The sequence below is a fragment of the Gallus gallus genome, chromosome 16 (genome assembly GCF_016699485.2).
Source record: "Gallus gallus isolate bGalGal1 chromosome 16, bGalGal1.mat.broiler.GRCg7b, whole genome shotgun sequence".
Taxonomy (NCBI): Eukaryota; Metazoa; Chordata; class Aves; order Galliformes; family Phasianidae; genus Gallus; species Gallus gallus.
Genome location: NC_052547.1, coordinates 2,297,401 through 2,308,005, shown reverse-complemented (window position 1 = coordinate 2,308,005; position 10,605 = coordinate 2,297,401). Strand labels below are relative to the sequence as shown.

The following is a 10,605-nucleotide window of genomic DNA, read 5'->3' as shown; positions in this document are numbered from 1 at the left end:
GCGTGATTTTCGGGTTAAATGGGGGATTCTCGAAAAGAAAATGCATGATTTTCGGGTAAAATGGGGGATTTGCGAAGAGACAACGCATGATTTTTTCTTAAATGAAGGATTCTCGAATAGAAAACACGTGATATTCGGGTTAAATGGGGGATTATCGAAGAGAATGTTCGTGATTTTCGTTTACAAGGAGGATTCTCGAAGAGAAAACGCGTGATTTTTGTGTTAAATGGGGGATTCTCAAAGAGAAAGCACGTGATTTTTGTGTTAAATGGGGGATTTTAGAAGAAAAAACATATGATTTTTGCTTAAATGGGGGATTCTCGAAGAGAAAGCGCGTGATTTTTGTGTTAAATGGGGGATTCTCGAAGAGAAAACGCGTGATTTTTGGGTTAAATGGGGGATTTGAGTAGAGAAAACGCGTGATTTTCGCTTAAATGGGGGATTTTGGAAGAAAAAACGTATGATTTTTGCTTACATGGGGGATTCTTGAAGAGAAAACACACGGTTTTCGCTTAAATGTGGGATTCTCAAAGACAAAATGCGTGGTCTTCGGGTTAAATGGGGGATTTTCAAAGAAAAAATGTATTATTTTCGCTTAAAAGGGGGATTCTCGAAGAGGAAGCGCGTGATTTTTGCTTAAATGGGGGATTCCCGAAGAGAAAACACGTGATTTTCGGGTAAAATAGGGGATTCTCGAAGAGAAAGCGCGTGATTTTTGGGTTAAATGGGGGATTTCAGAAGAGAAAACGCGTGATTTTGGCATAAATGGGGGATTCGCAAAGGGAAATCGCGTGACTTTCGGGTTAAATGGGGGATTTGCAAAGAGAAAGCATGTGATTTTTGCTTAAATGGGGGATTCTCGAAGAGAAAACGTGTGATTTTCGGCAAAAATGGGGGATTATTGAAGAGAAAACACATGATTTTCACTTAAACAAGGGATTCTCGAAGAGAAAGCTCGTGATTTTTGGGTGAAATGGAAGATTTCGGAAGAGAAAACGCATGATTTTCACATAAATGGGGGATTTGCAAATGGAAAGTGCGTGATTTTAGGGTTAAATGGGGGATTTTTGAAGAGAAAACGCATGAATTTCGCTTAAATGGGGGAATCGCAAAGTCCTAACACATGATTTTCGGGTTAAATGGGGGATTCTCGAAGTGAAAGCACGAGATTTTCAACTTAAGTGGGGGATTTGCGAAGAGAAAATGCGTGATTTTCGCTTAAATGGGGGATTCTCAAAGAGAAAACGCGTGACTTTCGCTTAGATGGGGGATTTGCGAAGAGAAAATGCGTGACTTTCGCTTAAATGGGGGATTTGCGAAGAGAAAATGCGTGATTTTCGCTTAAATGGGGGATTTGCGAAGAGAAAACACGTGTTTTTTGCTTAAATGGGGGATTCTCTAAGTGAAAACACGTGTTTTTTGCTTAAATGGGGGATTCTCGAAGAGAAAACGCGTGATTTTCGGGTTAAATGGGGGTTTTCCGAAAAGAAAACACGTGTTTTTTTGCTTAAATGGGGGATTCTCGAAGAGAAAACATGTGATATTCGGGTTAAATGGGGGTTTTCTGAAGAGAAAACGCGGCATTTTTGCATAAATGGGGGATTTTGGAAGAAAAAACGTATGATTTTTGCTTAAATGGGGGATTCTCGAAGAGAAAACACGTGATTTTTGCTTAAATGGGAGATTCTCGAAGAGAAAGCGCGTGATTTTCGGGTAAAATGGGGGATTCTTGAAGAGAAAATGCACAACTTTCGCTTAAAGGTGGGATTCTCAAAGAGAAAACGCGTGGTCTTCTGGTTAAATGGGGGTTTCTTGAAGAGAAAATGCGTGATTTTCGGGTTCAATGGGGGATTCTCGAAAAGAAAGCGCGTGATTTTCGGGTAAAATGGGGGATTTGCGAAGAGACAACGCATGATTTTTTCTTAAATGAAGGATTCTCGAATAGAAAACACGTGATATTCGGGTTAAATGGGGGTTTTCTGATGAGAAAATGTGGCATTTTTGTTTAAATGGCGGGTTTTCAAATAGGAAACGCGTGATTTTCGGGTTAAATGGGGGATTCTCGAAAAGAAAATGCCTGATTTTCGGGTTAAGTGGGGGATTCTCAAATAGAAAGCACGTGATTTTCAAGTTAAATGTGGATTTCCAAAGAGAATACGTGTGATTTTCTCTTAATTGGGGGCTTTGGAAGAAAAAACGTATGATTTTTGCTTAAATGGGGAATTCTCGAAGAGAAAGCGTGTGATTTTTGCTTAAATGGGGGATTTCCAAGGAGAAAACGCGTGATTTTCGCTTAAATGGGGGATTCTCGAAGAGAAAACTCATGATTTGTGGGTTAAATGGGGGATTCTCGAAGAGAAAACACGTGATATTCGGGTTAAATGGGGGTTTTCTGAAGAGAAAACGCGGCATTTTTGCCTAAATGGGGGGTTTCCGAAGAGGAAACGCGTGATTTTGGGGTTAAATGGGGGATTCTCAAAAGGACATGCATGATTTTCGGGTTGAGTGGGAGATTCTCAAAAAGAAAGCGCGTGATTTTCGAGTTAAATGAGGATTTCCAAAGAGAAAGCGCGTGATTTTCGGGTAAAATGAAGGATTTGGGAAGAGAAATCACATGATTTTTGGGTTAAATGGGGGATTCTCGAAGAGAAAACGTGTGATTTTTGCTTAAATGGGAGATTCGCAAAGAGAAAACACGTGATTTCCGGGTTAAATTCGGCATTCTCGAAGAGAAAACACGTGATTTCCGGGTTAAATGGGTGATTTGCAAAGACAAAACACGTGATTTTCAAGTTAAATGGGGGATTTGCAAAGAGAAAACGCATGATTTTCGATTAAATGAGGGATTTGTGAAAAGAAAATCCGTGATTTTCGGGTTAAATGGGGGCTCTCGAAGAGAAAACGCGTGATTTTCGCTTAAATGGGGGATTCTCGAAGAGAAAACGCGTGATTTTTGGGTCAAATGGGGGATTTGCGAAGAGAATACGTGTGATTTTCGCATAAATGGGGGATTCTCAAAGAGAAAACGCGTGATTTTTGGGTCAAATGGGGGATTTGCGAAGAGAATACGTGTGATTTTCGCATAAATGGGGGATTCTCGAAGAGAAAACACGTGATTTTCGCTTAAATGGGGGATTCTCGAAGAGAAAACGCGTGATTTTTGGGTTAAATGGGGGATTTGAGTAGAGAAAACGCGTGATTTTCGCTTAAATGGGGGATTTTGGAAGAAAAAAACGTATGATTTTTGCTTACATGGGGGATTCTTGAAGAGAAAACACACGGTTTTCGCTTAAATGTGGGATTCTCAAAGACAAAATGCGTGGTCTTCGGGTTAAATGGGGGATTTTCAAAGAAAAAATGTATTATTTTCGCTTAAAAGGGGGATTCTCGAAGAGGAAGCGCGTGATTTTTGCTTAAATGGGGGATTCCCGAAGAGAAAACACGTGATTTTCGGGTAAAATAGGGGATTCTCGAAGAGAAAGCGCGTGATTTTTGGGTTAAATGGGGGATTTCAGAAGAGAAAACGCGTGATTTTGGCATAAATGGGGGATTCGCAAAGGGAAATCGCGTGACTTTCGGGTTAAATGGGGGATTTGCAAAGAGAAAGCATGTGATTTTTGCTTAAATGGGGGATTCTCGAAGAGAAAACGTGTGATTTTCGGCAAAAATGGGGGATTATTGAAGAGAAAACACATGATTTTCACTTAAACAAGGGATTCTCGAAGAGAAAGCTCGTGATTTTTGGGTGAAATGGAAGATTTCGGAAGAGAAAACGCATGATTTTCACATAAATGGGGGATTTGCAAATGGAAAGTGCATGATTTTAGGGTTAAATGGGGGATTTTTGAAGAGAAAACGCATGAATTTCGCTTAAATGGGGGAATCGCAAAGTCCTAACACATGATTTTCGGGTTAAATGGGGGATTCTCGAAGTGAAAGCACGAGATTTTCAACTTAAGTGGGGGATTTGCGAAGAGAAAATGCGTGATTTTCGCTTAAATGGGGGATTCTCAAAGAGAAAACACGTGACTTTCGCTTAGATGGGGGATTTGCGAAGAGAAAATGCGTGACTTTCGCTTAAATGGGGGATTTGCGAAGAGAAAATGCGTGATTTTCGCTTAAATGGGGGATTTGCGAAGAGAAAACACGTGTTTTTTTCTTAAATGGGGGATTCTCTAAGAGAAAACACGTGATTTTTGCTTAAATGGGGGATTCTCGAAGAGAAAACGCGTGATTTTCGGGTTAAATGGGGGTTTTCCGAATAGAAAACGCGTGATTTTCGCTTCAGTGGGGGATTCTCAAAGAGAAAACGTGTGATTTTCGCTTAAATGGGGGATTCCCGAAGAGAAAACGCGTGATTTTTGCTTAAATGGGGGATTCCCGAAGAGAAAGCATGTGATTTTCGGGTTAAAAGGGGGATTTTAGAATAGAAAACGCGTGATTTTTGCTTAAATGAAGGATATCCAAAGAGAAAACGCGTGATTTTCGGGATAAATGGGGGATTCTCGAAGAGAAACCACCTGATTTTCGCTTAAATGAAGGATTTGTGAAGAGGAAGCGTGGGATTTTCTCTTATGGCAAATTTCCAAATAGAAACCGCGTGTTTTTCAAGTTAAATGGCGGATTATCAAAGAGAAATGCGTGATTTTTGGGTTAAATGGAGGATTCTCGAAGTGAAAACGCGTGATTTTCAGTTAAATGGCGGATTTTCAAAGAGAAAACGCATGATTTTCGGGTTAAATGAGGGATTCTCAAAGAGAAAACGCGTGATTTTTGCTTAAATGGGGGATTCTCGAAGAGAAAACGTGTGGTTTTCGGATTAAATTGGGGATTCTCGAAGAAAAAACGCATGATTTTCACTTAAATGTGGGATTTGCGAAGAGGAAGTGCGTGATTTTCGCTTAAATGGGGGATCTCCGAAGAAAAAACACGTGATTTCTCTTAAATGGGTGATTTCCATGGAGAAAACGCGTGATTTTCGGGTTAAATGGGGGATTCCCGAAGAGAAAACGCGGGATTTTCGGGTTAAATGGGGGATTTCCGAATAGGAAACGCGTGATTTTCGCTTCAGTGGGGGATTCTCAAAGAGAAAACGTGTGATTTTCGCTTAAATGGGGTATTTGCGAATAGGAAACGTGTGATTTTCGGGTTAAATGGGGGATTCTCGAACAGAGAATGGGAGATTTTCGCTTCAGTGGTGTTTTACTGAAGAGAAAACGTGTGATTTTTGGGTTAAGCGGGGTATTCTCAAAGAAAAAACGCGTGATTTTCGCTAAGATGAGGGATTTGCGCAGAGAAAATGCGTGATTTTCGGGATAAATGCGGGATTCTTGTAGAGAAAACGCATAATATTCGCTTAAATGGGAGATTTTTGAAGAGAAAACGCGTGATTTTCGGGTTAAATGGGGGATTATCGAAGAGAAAACGTGTGATTTTCGGGTTAAATGGGGGATTCTTGAAGAGAAAGCATGTGATTTTCACTTAATGGACGTTTTGCTAATAGAAAACGCGTGATTTTCGATTAAATGGGGGATTTTTGAAGAGAAAACATGTGATTTGTGGGTTAAATGGGGGATTTGCGAAGAGAAAACGCGTGATTTTCGGGTTAAATGAGGGATTCTCGAAGAGAAAACGCGTGATTTTCACTTAAATGAAGGATTTGCGAGGAGAAAACGCGTGATTTTCAGGATAAATGGGGGATTCTCAAAGAGAAACAATTTGATTTTCGGGTTAAGAGGTGGATTCTTGAAGAAAAAAATGCGTGATTTTCACCTACATGGGGGATTCTCGAAGAGAAAACGCATGATTTTCACTTAAATGGGGGATTCTTGAAGAGAAAATGCGTGATTTTCGGGTTAAATGGATAATTTCCGAATAGAAAACGCGTGATTTTCGGGTTAAATGGTGATTATCAAAGAGAAATCGCATGATTTTCACTTAAATGGGGGATTCTCAAAGAGAAAACGCGTGATTTTCGCTAAAATGGGGGATTCTCGAAGAGAAAACGCGTGATTTTCGGATTAAATGGGGGATTCTCAAAGAGAAAACGCATGATTTTCGCTTAAAGGGGGGATTCTCAAAGAGAAAACGCGTGATTTTCTCTTAAACGGGGGATTCTCGAAGAGAAAACGCGTGATTTTCAATTTAAATGGGTGATTATCAAAGAGAAAATGCATGATTTTCTCTTAAATGGCAGATTCTGGAAGAGAAAATGTGTGATTTTCGGGTTAAATGGGGGATTCTTGAAGAGAAACCACCAGATTTTCGGGTTAAGTGGGGGATTCTTGAGGAAAAAAAACGCCGCATTTTCGCTTAAATGGGGGATTTCCGAGGGAAAAACACATGATTTATCTTAAATGGGGGATTCTGGAAGAGAAAACACGTGATTTTCGGGTTAAATGGGGAATTTCCGAATAGAAAACGCGTTATTTTCGCTTAACTGGGGGATTTGCGAAGAGAAACAGCGTGATTTTCGCTTAAATGGGAGATTTGCGAAGAGAAATCGCGTGGTTTTCGGCTTAAATGGGGGATTCCCGAAGAGAAAACAGTGTGATTTTTGGTTTAAATGGGGGATTCCAGAAGAGAAAACGCGTGATTTTCGCTTAAATGGCGGATTTGCAAAGAGAAAATGCGTGATTTTCGGGTTAAGAGGGGGATTCTCAAAGAGAAACCACCTGATTTTCACTTAAATGTGGGATTTGCGATGAGGAAGAGCGTGATTTTCGCGTAAATGGGGGATTCTTGAAGAGAAACAACCTGATTTTCAGGTTAAGTGGGGGATTCTTGAAGAAAAAAACGCCTGATTTTCACTTAAATGAAGGATTTGTGAAGCAGAAGCGCGTGATTTTCGCTGATGGCAAATTTCCAAATAGAAATCGTGTGATTTTCAAGTTAAATGGGTGATTATCAAAGAGAAATTGCATGATTTTCGCTTAAATGGGGGATTCTCGAAGAGAAAACGCGTGATTTTCGGGTCAAATGGGGGATTTTCGAAGAGAAACCACCTGATTTTCGCTGAAATGAAGGATTTGCGAAGAGGAAGCGCGGGATTTTCGCTTAAATGGGGGATTCCCGAAGAGAAAACGCGTGATTTTCGGCTTAAATGGGGGATTCCCGAAGAGAAAACGCGTGATTTTTGCTTAAATGGGGGATTCCCGAAGAGAAAGCATGTGATTTTCGGGTTAAAAGGGGGATTTTAGAATAGAAAACGCGTGATTTTTGCTTAAATGAAGGATATCCAAAGAGAGAACGCGTGATTTTCGGGATAAATGGGGGATTCTCGAAGAGAAACCACCTGATTTTCGCTTAAATGAAGGATTTGTGAAGAGGAAGCGCGGGATTTTCTCTTATGGCAAATTTCCAAATAGAAACCGCGTGTTTTTCAAGTTAAATGGCGGATTATCAAAGAGAAATGCGTGATTTTTGGGTTAAATGGAGGATTCTCGAAGTGAAAACGCGTGATTTTCAGTTAAATGGCGGATTTTCAAAGAGAAAACGCATGATTTTCGGGTTAAATGAGGGATTCTCAAAGAGAAAACGCGTGATTTTTGCTTAAATGGGGGATTCTCGAAGAGAAAACGTGTGGTTTTCGGATTAAATTGGGGATTCTCGAAGAAAAAACGCATGATTTTCACTTAAATGTGGGATTTGCGAAGAGGAAGTGCGTGATTTTCGCTTAAATGGGGGATCTCCGAAGAAAAAACACGTGATTTCTCTTAAATGGGTGATTTCCATGGAGAAAACGCGTGATTTTCGGGTTAAATGGGGGATTCCCGAAGAGAAAACGCGTGATTTTCGGCTTAAATGGGGGATTCCCGAAGAGAAAACGCGTGATTTTTGCTTAAATGGGGGATTCCCGAAGAGAAAGCATGTGATTTTCGGGTTAAAAGGGGGATTTTAGAATAGAAAACGCGTGATTTTTGCTTAAATGAAGGATATCCAAAGAGAGAACGCGTGATTTTCGGGATAAATGGGGGATTCTCGAAGAGAAACCACCTGATTTTCGCTTAAATGAAGGATTTGTGAAGAGGAAGCGCGGGATTTTCTCTTATGGCAAATTTCCAAATAGAAACCGCGTGTTTTTCAAGTTAAATGGCGGATTATCAAAGAGAAATGCGTGATTTTTGGGTTAAATGGAGGATTCTCGAAGTGAAAACGCGTGATTTTCAGTTAAATGGCGGATTTTCAAAGAGAAAACGCATGATTTTCGGGTTAAATGAGGGATTCTCAAAGAGAAAACGCGTGATTTTTGCTTAAATGGGGGATTCTCGAAGAGAAAACGTGTGGTTTTCGGATTAAATTGGGGATTCTCGAAGAAAAAACGCATGATTTTCACTTAAATGTGGGATTTGCGAAGAGGAAGTGCGTGATTTTCGCTTAAATGGGGGATCTCCGAAGAAAAAACACGTGATTTCTCTTAAATGGGTGATTTCCATGGAGAAAACGCGTGATTTTCGGGTTAAATGGGGGATTCCCGAAGAGAAAACGCGGGATTTTCGGGTTAAATGGGGGATTTCCGAATAGAAAACGCGTGATTTTCGCTTCAGTGGGGGATTCTCAAAGAGAAAACGTGTGATTTTCGCTTAAATGGGGGATTTGCGAATAGGAAACGTGTGATTTTCGGGTTAAATGGGGGATTCTCGAACAGAGAATGGGAGATTTTCGCTTCAGTGGTGTTTTACTGAAGAGAAAACGTGTGATTTTTGGGTTAAGCGGGGTATTCTCAAAGAAAAAACGCGTGATTTTCGCTAAGATGAGGGATTTGCGCAGAGAAAATGCGTGATTTTCGGGATAAATGCGGGATTCTTGTAGAGAAAACGCATAATATTCGCTTAAATGGGAGATTTTTGAAGAGAAAACGCGTGATTTTCGGGTTAAATGGGGGATTATCGAAGAGAAAACGTGTGATTTTCGGGTTAAATGGGGGATTCTTGAAGAGAAAATGCACAACTTTCGCTTAAAGGTGGGATTCTCAAAGAGAAAACGCGTGGTCTTCGGGTTAAATGGGGGTTTCTTGAAGAGAAAATGCGTGATTTTCGGGTTAAATGGGGGATTCTCGAAAAGAAAATGCATGATTTTCGGGTAAAATGGGGGATTTGCGAAGAGACAACGCATGATTTTTTCTTAAATGAAGGATTCTCGAATAGAAAACACGTGATATTCGGGTTAAATGGGGGATTATCGAAGAGAATGTTCGTGATTTTCGTTTACAAGGAGGATTCTCGAAGAGAAAACGCGTGATTTTTGTGTTAAATGGGGGATTCTCAAAGAGAAAGCACGTGATTTTTGTGTTAAATGGGGGATTTTAGAAGAAAAAACATATGATTTTTGCTTAAATGGGGGATTCTCGAAGAGAAAGCGCGTGATTTTTGTGTTAAATGGGGGATTCTCGAAGAGAAAACGCGTGATTTTTGGGTTAAATGGGGGATTTGAGTAGAGAAAACGCGTGATTTTCGCTTAAATGGGGGATTTTGGAAGAAAAAACGTATGATTTTTGCTTACATGGGGGATTCTTGAAGAGAAAACACACTGGTTTTCGCTTAAATGTGGGATTCTCAAAGACAAAATGCGTGGTCTTCGGGTTAAATGGGGGATTTTCAAAGAAAAAATGTATTATTTTCGCTTAAAAGGGGGATTCTCGAAGAGGAAGCGCGTGATTTTTGCTTAAATGGGGGATTCCCGAAGAGAAAACACGTGATTTTCGGGTAAAATAGGGGATTCTCGAAGAGAAAGCGCGTGATTTTTGGGTTAAATGGGGGATTTCAGAAGAGAAAACGCGTGATTTTGGCATAAATGGGGGATTCGCAAAGGGAAATCGCGTGACTTTCGGGTTAAATGGGGGATTTGCAAAGAGAAAGCATGTGATTTTTGCTTAAATGGGGGATTCTCGAAGAGAAAACGTGTGATTTTCGGCAAAAATGGGGGATTATTGAAGAGAAAACACATGATTTTCACTTAAACAAGGGATTCTCGAAGAGAAAGCTCGTGATTTTTGGGTGAAATGGAAGATTTCGGAAGAGAAAACGCATGATTTTCACATAAATGGGGGATTTGCAAATGGAAAGTGCGTGATTTTAGGGTTAAATGGGGGATTTTTGAAGAGAAAACGCATGAATTTCGCTTAAATGGGGGAATCGCAAAGTCCTAACACATGATTTTCGGGTTAAATGGGGGATTCTCGAAGTGAAAGCACGAGATTTTCAACTTAAGTGGGGGATTTGCGAAGAGAAAATGCGTGATTTTCGCTTAAATGGGGGATTCTCAAAGAGAAAACGCGTGACTTTCGCTTAGATGGGGGATTTGCGAAGAGAAAATGCGTGACTTTCGCTTAAATGGGGGATTTGCGAAGAGAAAATGCGTGATTTTCGCTTAAATGGGGGATTTGCGAAGAGAAAACACGTGTTTTTTGCTTAAATGGGGGATTCTGTAAGAGAAAACACGTGTTTTTTGCTTAAATGGGGGATTCTCGAAGAGAAAACGCGTGATTTTCGGGTTAAATGGGGGTTTTCCGAAAAGAAAACACGTGTTTTTTGCTTAAATGGGGGATTCTCGAAGAGAAAACATGTGATATTCGGGTTAAATGGGGGTTTTCTGAAGAGAAAACGC

General features: G+C 40.3%; 1 protein-coding gene across 1 annotated transcript in view; it reads left to right on the top strand.

Annotated features, from left to right (window-relative positions):
* Nucleotides 1–10,605, top strand: part of LOC121106914 (carnitine O-palmitoyltransferase 1, muscle isoform-like) — a 39,573-nt gene that overhangs the window by 23,430 nt on the left and 5,538 nt on the right. The window lies entirely within an intron of this gene.